The 12,680-nt window shown below is 33.5% G+C and overlaps 1 long non-coding RNA gene across 9 annotated transcripts; it reads right to left on the bottom strand.

Moving 5' to 3' along the window:
• Positions 1-479: 479 nt before the first annotated feature.
• LOC105763577 (uncharacterized) lies at positions 480-4,754 on the bottom strand. 9 transcript variants are annotated; one of them, XR_008192159.1, is made up of 6 exons: positions 4,596-4,754; positions 4,264-4,387; positions 3,070-4,175; positions 1,498-1,647; positions 893-977; positions 480-795 (listed from the first exon to the last, which is right to left on the bottom strand). It is a non-coding gene; the product is annotated as an uncharacterized LOC105763577 (long non-coding RNA). The 9 variants fall into 9 exon arrangements; XR_008192160.1 differs by having other exon boundaries at positions 4,264-4,334; XR_008192156.1 differs by having other exon boundaries at positions 3,070-4,387.
• Between the last annotated feature and the right edge of the window lie 7,926 nt (positions 4,755-12,680).

Raw genomic sequence — 12,680 nt, 5'->3', positions numbered from 1 at the left:
CGCTAACTTTTGCGGCATTTATGTGAAAAACCGCCGCTAAAGAACATGATCTTTAGCGGCGCTTTACCCACAAATGCCACTAAAGAACATGACCTTTAGCGGCGCTTTACCCACAAACGCCGCTAAAGAACATGAGCTTTAGCGGCGCTTTTATCAAAAACGCCGCTAAAAAACATGATCTTTAGTGGCGCTTTACCCATAAACGCCATTAAAGAACATGATATTTAGAGGCATTTTGCCCACAAATGCCGCTAAAGAACATGATCTTTAGCGGTGCTTTACCCACAAACGCCACTAAAGACATGATTTTTATCGGCGCTTTTATCACAAACGCCGCTAAAAGTATGTTCTTTAGCGGCGTTTATGGAAAAACGCCACTAATTTTGGCAAATTTGTAGCATCCGATTTTCATCCATATACAAATCCTTCTTGTAACATAAAATCCAACCAAAAATGACAAATTTAAATGATACTTCAAATTCAATGAAAGATATATGATATTAATTGATAACTGAATTATAATTCAAAATATTCTTACAATAATATTAAAATTAAAAATGTTAAAAATATTCTTACAATAACTAAAGCACACTAAAATGTTTACACAACCACCTCCTAGAAACATGTGCAGTAGTAAACACGAGAAAAAAAAGAGGAAAATACATAAATCCAGAAACAACAATTTTTGGCAATCACTTTTTCAGGAGTAATACTGAAAAAATAACCCCCTGGTTTCAACAAAAATGACACATTACTTAGAAGTCTCCTTGCTTTGTCTTCGGTTTCAAATCTTAACTACAAATAGAAGAATAGAAATACACTTCAGATTCATCATATTTGTTCACATGACAAATCAAAACCCAATGCTCACAACTTAAACTACACAAAATACCTGCAAATGCTGCAAGCAGTAGACTAGATCAGCCTGAATGTCCTCTTGCAACAGGGTTTCCAAATTATCCTGTCAAATGAATGTGCTGTCAATCAAAATCTTGTTAGATGAAACATATTTCAGCAGATCTTTATGGGAGAAATAAAGGCAGTTTGTAACTCATCATTTTTCAGCAAGCCAAGCAGTTTGCCTTCAATAATGAATTTTTTTATGTAAAGTCTAATTGAAGGTTGTGCAGTGGACACCTAGCTAATTTCCATTTATGCAGCAAATTATAGTAGACTAATGCATGCTTCAGCCTTAACAAACTTTTAAGAAGAAATTTATATAATGTATTAAACAGGTTTTTAAAAAGGCATAGCCTTTATTTTCAGATAAGGTATATATCCCACATGGGTATGCTCAACTTTTTTAAGGATTTTCATATATTTGGAGGATCATGTTCATGTATCCATGTCCAAATATGCATCAAACACAAGTGTCAAACATGAGCACTTCAAAAAAAAAATGATGAGTTAGAGTAACATAGATATAGTAGCATAGATCCCCTATGTCAACATTCAATAATGATTAATGGCTAAGAAGGAAAAAAAAGAATTAGGTACCTTAATTTCAGATATTGTGCCTTTTGTCAGATTCAACTATACTAGAATGAATTCTTCAACAATCTCCATTGAGACCTTATCAGTCACAACTGAGTATCTGGCCATAGATGAAAAGCTAGAAGCAGAGAAGCTCAAAAAATCCAGTAGCAGCTGCAAAATTAAGTTTACCAAGATAAACAGAACTTTTAAGATAATAAGAGATATTAAAGCAGTTTCAGAATTGAAGAAAATATATTTACAAAGTTAATGTTACTATAGGTGAAAATATATATATATATATATATATATATATGAAACAATCATGATCATAATCATCAAAACTCCTAGTTGACAGCAAGCACTCTTCATTTTATTTAAAGCATCTATGTCCAGCACATATGCAAACAAAGGTACCGGGATATGATCCTCCAAGGACATATCCAAGTCTAAATAACATAGCATATTATAAAAAAATATATAGATTTTAAACAACTGAACTGAGGACCCAATATAAAGTCCTCAGTTAATCATGGATTTCTAAAGCTTAATCCTGCCATATTCATTAAATCATCCAAAAGAAAGCATTTTAGGAAGGAAAAACAAAAATAACCTTAAAAAAATCCAAATCAACAGGAAAAATATTTTCTGAAAACTTAAGATGATCAATGTAAAAAACCCCACTGTTTTAACTTGAAGCAAAACCACTTTGAAGTTTAACTATAAATCTAAAATGGAAAACCTGAAAAGAAAAGACAACATAGACTACATATCCAATGAGGTTAAAGAGACAAATAAAGAGGATTGAGGCAACAAAAACAATATAATTTTTTCTTTTTAAGAAAATGAAATCTGTCCCACATTAGAAAGAAATATGAAAATGCTCAAATAACTCAATGTGAAAGTGAAACCTGAGAGCTAAAGCTAATCTTATAAAACATATATATAATATAAAAAGTTAAGAAAGAGAGTAATTTTGTACAAAAGAAAAGTTTGGATCAAAAAGGAAATAAACTTTGAGTAATTTAATTATATAAAATAATTAAAAACAAATACTAAATTGGAAAAAAGATTTGTTTTTCCATAATGAAAAGGAGCAAAACAATGTTCAAACTTCAAAGAATATTATGTGAAAAAGACTTAACAAAGACAATATTAATAACATATTTTTTATTTCTTAGAAAATGGTAAGAAACACATACAAACTTTGAATCCAAAACTGGAATTTGGCAAATACATAACACAGGCAGAATCAATCTTATGTTCAAAAGCAAATATGCTTACCCGCCTCCCCCCACACCTCCCCCAAGAAAACTATCAAAATAAATATTAAAAGTCAATGCTGTTAATAAAAAAATGAAAAAAAAAAGAAACTTTGAATCTAAAAATGAAATTACAGGGAAAAAATTAGTTTAGAACTTTGAATGTGATGGGAAAAAGAAACAAAAGCAAATATCTTTACAAAAGGGGAAAAAAAATGTGAAATGAATATTAATGCAGACATTATAAGCAAAACCCAAAAAACATAACAAATTACAAATAAAAAAACATAGAAAAGTTAACCAAGAAAAATGGATCAAATTGAAATAAAATTACCTTTGATCTTTTGTGTTCTTCTTTGTCTCCAGAATGGGATCTCCCTGCTGAGAAAGCAGAAAAAGAACACAAGGAACAATCCAGGTCAGGTCGGATCCAGGTACAAGGGGTAGAAGATCAATAAAAAAATCAGCAAGCACTGATTTTAAAAGAATGAAGAGATGAAAGAATATAAAGTGGTAACAAAGGACTTAGAGAAGAGAGTTTGATGGTCGAATAGGAAGAGGTTTAAATAAATAAAAGGAAAAATGGTGTTGGAGTTTTGTTCTTTGTCTCCTCGAATTTAGCTTTTGTTTTAAAGCTTCCGTCTTTTTTTACTGAATATTATAAAGTCATAATCATGAATAAAATCCTAGAAGGTTGAAGCAGTCTAAACGCAGCCTTTGTCAACGATAAAAAAAATATGTTAAAAAAACAAGGTTGCGAAGTCACATTAACACAGGTTCAACAAAATAAGTAAAGCAAAGAAAATATTGAAATTTGAAATAAACAACCAAACAATGGAGCAATAATGACTAGAAATACTAACAAACAAGAAGATGGATTTGCCTGGTTTAGAGTACCAAAATATGGGATCAAAATCAACTTCATTGTAAAAAGCAAATAGTAGTTCAATTATGCTGGAAAATGATGGTTAGGACTTAAGAGATAACAAGATACAAAGAGAATTAAATCAGTTCTAAATCCAAGTGTCGTTTCTTCAAAGTATGACATGGTTTTTTCAAGATAACACAATGAGTTGATTAATGACATATATAAATATCTAAAATTAAAACATCAATCAGATACATGGTTTGCTACAATGGGTTTGCCCTAAAATTTTAGTTAAGAAGTAGTTTGAAAGCAATGATGACAGAAAAGAGTCTTTACAGTTTACAACTGGGACATTACAGCAAACATGTTATGATCTGTTTTATTACTTGTGAAGAAATGAGATGAACAGTACAGAATTATGAGACCCGTTTCAGAAATTCTTCACGACAATTGTTTAGTGTTTCAAACAATCTGAGTATGTTCACATCAAACACAACAACACAACAATCTGCCCCTCGATAAATTGCAGAACCAAGACTCTGGAACCTTTCTTGCCCCGCTGTATCCCATATCTATCAGACAAGAAGACACTTGGTAAAATGTGGGGATTTTAGTTTAAAAAAAATGTGTAAGAATTACCCTTGATTTTTCATCACTTACTTGCAAAGTTACAATTTGTCATCAATCTGTAATTCTTTGGTGACAAATTCAGCTCCAATTGTAGCTTTGTACTGTTGGTTGAATTTTTCATGAATATAGCTATCACTACCAAGAAACGCTACGCCTTAAACAAGATAAAAAAACCATGCAACATGTGCTTAAATAGTTACCAAGGTTTACCAGATAAACGAGAAATTGTTACAAGAACTGTATTTATGAATATCAGTGAAACTCCAAAACCATTTCATCCTCAACATATAAACATCCTTGACTTTTTTTTTTTTAAATACCAACGGTTAAAAGAGGAAAAAAGAAGTTCTAAAAGTTGGCACCTTAGTTTGAGACCCTTGAACTGCAGCGATTCCTTTCCTTTGTGTACTATCTGACATAGTATGCATCCCAAGTCCATTATCTATTGTATTAGACTTCCCTACTTCCTGAGCTCCTTGCATAGACTTTTTTATAACCCTTGATGCCTTCTGTAGAATTTCCTGGGATTGATAAATCAAAATATAAGCTATCCATAGTGCAGTTCAGATTCGACTAAATTGAACAAAGTTTTAAGAAATTTAAGACCCTAAAAAGCCAAAGTAAGAAGGGAAAAAAAGATAGATGAGTACTTCAAACGATTCTTCTTTATTTTTTTAGTCGATATCGGAGTCATCAAAATCGTCTTAGAAGTTCTTCAAGAAATCGGCATAGGCGAGCTTGTTGTCGGAAGCGATGACGCCTTCGCCGGAGATCTCTGGTGTGTCAACACCGTCGACTTCCATGGCTGAACCTTGGTCGTCTGGGTCCCTCACAAATTCCATCGACATCGGCCTTATCTTTCCCCCCTTTTCTTTAGGCTTCTAGGGATTTCTTTCGTTGATTTAATTTTAATTATTTTTGTTGAAATATCTTTCCCCCCTTAACCATAAACCACAATTCATAATCCTTAATTATTTAAATACTTTAAGAATAATATTTTAATTATTTAAAAAAAATTAAGAATTGTAGATTTAATGTTGATATTATAAATTACTGGTAAATTCAAATAAAAATCTATCTTATCTAAACATTTTAAAATATATATATTTTGAAATTGTTAATTTCAGTCCTATATAAATGAATCACCATCCTGTTTCAACATTCGGCTTTCGAAATTTCAATGGAATTTACAGAAAATATTTTGTTAGTTTATTTAATAATTGGGTGTTTTTGTGAGATAATAAGTAAGAATGGCGTCGTTGAAACATTTCATCAGGTTCATCCACATTTATAATCTAAAACTGCATTTACTGTAAAACAACTTCATCGAACCGGGTATCACTTTCAGCCTTCTATGAACTGGATTAACAGTATTGTTTTTCTTTTATTTTTATTTTTTGGAGGAGATGGAATTAAATTGTATATTTTAGGATAGTTAAAAATGCAATTTTACCATTTTAATTATATTTTATAAGGATTAAATAAAATTTTTATCATTTTTAGGGATTAACATGTAATTTTACCATTATTAATTTAAAAGTGTATAAGTTATAAAAACGCTTAGGTGAAAATTTTTTCATTTCAGGGCCTTTGGCTTCCATGTTTAGTAAAGTTAATAAAGAATATTTTTCCCATCTATTTTGAGTGATTTAATAAATAATATAAATTTAAGGGTTAAAAGATAAAAATTAAATAAAGGGTTGTAATGATTTTTTGTAAAGTTAGAAGGATAAATAAATCATTATGTCTATTTTATTTATATAAATTTTAAATAATAATTGAATTAGTTTAACACGTGATGCCGCCTTTTATTCCATATATAAGGTTATGCCATATATTCTGTTTAAAAGAACTTATAGTATTTTAATTTTTCCATTTTTAACAAATATTTTAGATTATTTTAAATCCTTGAGCATTAGCGGCGCTTTTTAGAAAACGCCGCTAAAAATAGAGCATTAGCGGCGCTTACTCAAAAACGCTGCTAAAGCCCTGAGCATTCGAGGCATTTTTTTAGGAAATGCCGCTAAAGCCTTGAGCATTAGCGGTGCCTCATAAAAAACGCAGCTAAATCCCTGAACATTAGCGGCGCTTTCTCAAAAAAACCCGCTAAAGCCCTGAGCATTAGCGGGGCTTTCCCAAAAACGCCGCTAAAGCCCTGAGCATTAGTGGCGCTTTCCCAAAAACGCCGCTAAAGCCCTGAGCATTAGCGGCGCTTTATCAAAAACACCGCTAAAACTCCGAAAGCTCAGAAAACGGTGTCGTTGGGCATAGGTCTTTGGTGGTGCTTTTTTGGAAAATGCCGCTAATGCTTATTGTTAGCAGCGTTTTCCATAATGTGCCTCTTAGTAGCGTTTTCCATAATGTGCACTAATGTTCGATCTTTAGCGGCATTTTTCGAAAAGTGCCGCTAATGCTCGATTTTTAGCGGCGTTTTTTATCCAAATGCCCCTAAAAAAGCCGCTAAAAGCCTGTTTTTGTTGTAGTGAACTACGTTTGCTTTTCCCGGATGATAATCAATGATCAACGTATAATATTTTAACAGTTTGAGCCATCTGCGCTGTCTTAGATTCAGATATTTATGCTACATTAAATACTTTAAACTCTTGTGATCAGTAAATATGTGACATTTTTCACTGAACAAATGGTGTCTCCAAATTTTCAATGCCAACACAATAGCTACCAACTCCAAGTCATGCGTCGGATAGTTCTTTTCGTGCGGTTTCAACTGTCTAGAATCATAAGTTATTACTTTGCCTTCCTGTATCAAAACATAGCCTAAACCATTTAAAGATGCATCGCTATAAATCACAAATTCTTTACCCGATTCAAGCTGAACCAGAACTGGTGTTTCGGTCAACAGTGCTTTCAATTGATTGAAACTTTGTTGACATTTATCAGACCATTCAAACTTCACATCCTTCTGGAATAGTCGCGTCATTGGTGTAGTTATCATTGAGAACCATTTGAAAAATCTTCGGTAGTAACCAGCTAATCCCAGAAAACTTCTGACTTCAGATACATTTCTCAGTGGTTTCTAGTCAACAACTGTGGAAGTTTTACTCGGACAACTCTGATGCCTTTAGCCGACACTATATGTCCCAGAAAACTGACTTCTCAAAGCCAAAACTCACATTTGCTAAATTTAGCAAACAATTATTTTTCTCACAGAGTTTGCAATACAATTCTCAAATGTTCAGCATGCTTAGATTTATCTCGGGAATATATCAAAATATCATCAATAAATACCACAACAAATATGTCTAGATACGGTTTGAAGATTTTGTTCATCAAATCGATAAATGCTGGAGGTGCATTGTTAAACCAAACGGCATCACAAGAAATTCATAGTGTCCGTACCTTATCTGAATGCAGTTTTTGGCACATCAGAATCTTTCACTCGTAGCTGATGATAGCCAGAATGAAGATTAATCTTTGAGAATACTGTGGCACCTTTCAACTGATCGAACAAATCGTCAATTTGAGGTAGTGGATATTTGTTCTTGATTGTAACTTTGTGGAGCTGATTGTAATCTATACACAATCTCAGTGATCCATCCTTTTTCTTAACGAACAGAACCGGTGCACCCTAAGGTGAAAAACTAGGTCGAGTAAAACCTCTATCTGTCAACTCTTGCAGTTGTACTTTCAACTTTTTTAACTCGGTAGGAGCCATTCTGTAAGGTGCTATCGATATCGGTGATGTTCCTAGTACAAGTTCTATAGCAAACTCAACCTCTCTGACTGGTGGTAATCCAAGTAACTCCTCTAGAAACACATCATGATACTCGCAAACCACTGGCACTAGTTCAAACATGTACTCAGACACTTTAGTAACCAATACATAAGCAAGATAAGCATTGCAACATTTTCTCACAAATTTCTACGCTGACATTGCTAATATCACAATAGGCAACCCATCAAATTATCTGATTCAATACGAAGCATCTCATTGTTCTGACATTTTAATATGATAAGCTTTCGTCTATAGTTTACCATACTATCATGCAGACTTAGCCAATCCATTCCCAAAATCACGTCAAATTGATCAAACGATAACAACATCAAATCAGTCAGGAAACTATAACCCCGAGTCATCAAAGGACAGTTCTTGTAAACTTTATCAACTAGCACATACTGACCTAGGGGGTTCAATACTCTAACCATGAATTTAGTGGAATCAACAGGTAAATTTTTACTAGATACTAAATTCGTGCAAACATATGAATAGGTTGATCCTGGATCAATCAAAGCAGTAACATCAATATCATAAATAGAGAATGTATCGGTAATAACATCTGGCACAGAAGCATCCTCATGTGTGCAATAGCATAAGCCCTAGCTGGTCCTCGTGCCTCAGATCTCACAGTAGAGTTTTTCATCACACCCCGACAATCACTCACATTTCTGGGATTATAAGGTGGTCTACCTCCGCAGCAGTATTGCTCAGCCTCGTGGTCTGAGCTTTCTCTTTCTCAAATTTCTCTAGACAATCTCTAAGATAGTGGTCTAAGGAATCACACCCGAAACACACTCTGCCCTTCACTCGACGTTCACCATAATATGGTCTGTTATAATGCTTACACTCGGGTCTGGCATCTCTGACACTACCTACACTCATTACAGATGTAGCTTGAGGTTTAGGACTAGAGCGTCGAGTACCTCTAGCTCTACTAGAATATCCCACAGAAGCAGTAGAACAGTTGTGATGTTCTTGTGGTTTCTTCGATACAAACTGATAGGACTTCCCAGTCAATCTATTTCTTGAGTCTCTCGCTTCAAAATCAGCACGTCTTTTCTCTTTACTTAATTCTTCGACCTTATGTGCCCGATCAACTAGTACAATGAACTTTTTCAAGTCAATAATTCCAACTAAAAGCTTAATGTCCTCGTTGAACCCTTCTTCGAATCTTTTACACATAGCGGTCTCGGTCGGAATACACTCCTGAGCATATTTGCTCAATCTGACAAATTCTCGCTCGTATTCTGATACAGTCATACGGCCCTATTTGAGCTCCAGAAATTCTTTATGTTTCTGATCCAAAAACCTCTAACTGATATATTTCTTTTGGAACTTAGTTTGAAAAAGTCTCAGGTGATCTGCTCTCTCGGCATAACAAAAAATAGCGTGTTCCACCACTAGTAAGCCGAATCTTTCAATAATGACACCATGCAGTTAAAACACTCGGTCAGTGAACAGGACAGCTCATCAAAAACCCTAATTGTAATCTCTAACAAAAATTCAGATCTCTCAGGATCATCCTAAGCAGTAGCTCAGAATTCTTTAGCCTCGTACTTTCGTATATTGTCAACAGGTGGCTTACTAACTCGGATTGGTTCCATACCTTGAGAAATAATGGGAACTATATGGGAAGCAAGAAGGGGTGGAGGTTGTTGAGCAGCTGGGTTCATCCGTACAAACTTGGTGAACCACTCATTCATCATCTAGAAGAAGGCTTGTTTTGTATCTCCTTCTCGGCCCTCAGATACGGGCCTTGGTAACAGTAGAAAGAATATAGGTTTTCCTCCTTACTTATTGGTTAAATTGTTCCCATTTGGTTATTCTTAGCATATATTTTAGCATTTTCAGTTTAGTAAATTGCATTTTATAACTCAAGGAATCCTAGCCTATTTTATAATTAATTTTCCTATATTTTTGCTTTAATATCGCTGCATGAGTTAACTCCAGATTGTGTTTAGAATTGCCGCCACACTTGAAAGCTGTCCGAATAAGAACTAAAAATGTGTTAGCTGTCCAGTCTGGTATAACCAACCTGTACATACAAGGACAAAATAATTTTGGGGAAAGGACATCTATACTGTTGGAGGAGGACATAAAAGGTTGACATGAGAAGAAGAAAAAAGAGCTTTCTCTTGACCATCATCTTCTTCATCCTATCTTGAAACTTGCGGCTATTGCAGCTTACATCTCTCACAGGTGAGCCAACATGAAAATTGATGGAGATTAGCTTCTGACAAAGAGACATAAGTGCGAGACAAGAAGGAATAGAGGGATTCAGTCGAGTTGTCTAAGAATAGTATTCTCCACTCGATTCTTTCTTATTTCTTTCTGAATGTTGTTTATTACTCTTGGTTTTCTGTGTGAATGGAAGTGTACATGAATTCTTGGTTAAATGTTATCTTATCCAATCTTGCTTTTATTGTTTAACCTTGGGGTTTGAATGTTTCTTAACACAGAAGTGTTATTGCAGCCACTAATGCTGGAAAGTGCAGTGATAGTTCAAGCCAACAAGCGTTGCAACGAAAGTTGAGTGAGGATTAGAGGAATTTAGTCCACTTGTTCTTAATAATGCTATATTGCCATCATCAGAAGGTGGGGTTAATATGCATGTTTAAGTCTCAGATTAAATAGAGGAGTGACGCTTGGTAAGATATACATAGAAATTTATTACCTCGACAATCACCTATCCTTTTATACATTGTAAGCACTTAGTATTCTGCTGAAGATTCATGTTGGGGATCCCAGTTTATCATTATCATATTTATTTTATTGTTTTCAAATTGTTGCTCCGGCAACTATCCTCACAATTTATCTCGTTTCTATCCAGTTAGTGCACTGACATTAATAGACAAAAGACAACCATCCCTGTGGGATCAATATCCGATAGACTCACATCTGTCTACTATATTTGCATCGATAGTGTACGCTTGCACATTATTGCTATGACGTTAAACAGTCGATCAAGTTTTTGGCACCATTGTTAGGGATGGCATTTGTTTGATGTTTATTTTTTTTTATTTTTGTGTTTTTGCACTTTATTTTCCTTATATAATATTTAGTATTCACTAACTAGTTTTTCTTTGTTGCTATTTCTTCAACTTCATTTTAGGTGTTTTATGACTTGAAGCAAGCCAAATTTTCTTGCTGATTTTGATCCAAAAATTTAAAGGACTATTCGGGGTAGACTTCGAGAACAAAGAAATATGCCTCTACTAGGGACAATACAACCATACCCTCGATGCAACAGCAAAATGTTAATAACTCATTATTGCCGCAAGATGCTCACATACAAAATAGGACTATATGAGATTTTGTAGTACCTATCTTAGATGATTTACAACCGGAAGTTGTAGGCCAGTAATGTAACACCCCTAACCCGTATTCGTCGATGAATTAGAGTTATGAGGCATTACTAGACAAAACACAACTCAATACAAGCGTTCAGTAGAATTTAAGAATTTGACATTTATATGCAAATCGTTTGAATACAGGTTTAAATCAACTATTTCCAAATCAAAATATAAAAATTGTTTATATATATAAATTCAAATATATTAAGCTTAGTCAAATTTTAAGTAAGTATAATTACAAATTCTACTTTAACCTTTTAAAACAAAACATAACATTTCAATCCAGTTAAACCATAAGAAAATAAGCTATTTTCATATGGCTATTAATTATATATATAGTACATCAAAGTATGACTTCCAAAACATTATCTAGCCTATACATGCCATAAGTTAAAATTTAAACATTTCAATACTGAGACAGTAGATAGAGTGAGGATCTTTGCTGACGATCCACGAGTCTGCAGCTTGGTTTTTCTATCTATAAAACAAATGGACAAAAACAAACAAAGTAAGCTATTATAGCTTAGAAAGTCTATAGCATATCTAAAATACATATAAAAGAATCATATAATTCCTTAAGTAAATTTATTGAGATCTCAAATATCAAATATAATTACTATTCAAACATTGCTATCTTAAGTCATTTTATTGATATCTAAAAGAATGTATATTTAACTAATACATATAAATGAACATATATATATACATTATATGCATATAACCAAGTTACAAACATAATCATTAATTGCATATACTTGATTGCTAGTGTACTTATCGCTTGCACTTCATTGAATGCATTTATATATATAATTTTTCAAATACATATGCCAAAAGCATATATTTATACTTATCAACTACATGTGCCAAATGCACATATATACTTATAATCCACATATGCCAAATGCATACATATATATATCCAACAATTTCATGACAACCAATATATGTACATACTCACTAATCACAAAGATCCGAACGTTTACATGCTCATCAAATACATTGAAACAAATGTTCATATATTTATCCATTACATATAACCAAAATCATATATATATACCCAATGCATATAATCACTTAATTTAAACAGATTCACCGGCACTTAGCCTGCTAGGCTTATAACCTGATTCAGATCACCGGCACTTAGCCTGCTAGGCTTATAACCTAATTCAGTTCACCGGCACTTAGCCTGCTAGGCTTATAAGCCTGATTCAGATCACCGGTACTTAGCCTGCTAGGCTTATAACCTGATTCAGATCACCGGCACTTAGCCTGCTAGGCGCTAAGCCTAAAAACCTCAATTTATATAAGTTGTAACTCATATCTGAACTATTTTCGTATATGAAATCCATACATCATAG

Source organism: Gossypium raimondii, chromosome 12 (assembly GCF_025698545.1).
Source record: "Gossypium raimondii isolate GPD5lz chromosome 12, ASM2569854v1, whole genome shotgun sequence".
Classification (NCBI taxonomy): Eukaryota; Viridiplantae; Streptophyta; class Magnoliopsida; order Malvales; family Malvaceae; genus Gossypium; species Gossypium raimondii.
Note: the sequence above shows the minus strand (reverse complement) of the source record. Positions and strands in the feature narration are given on the sequence as shown.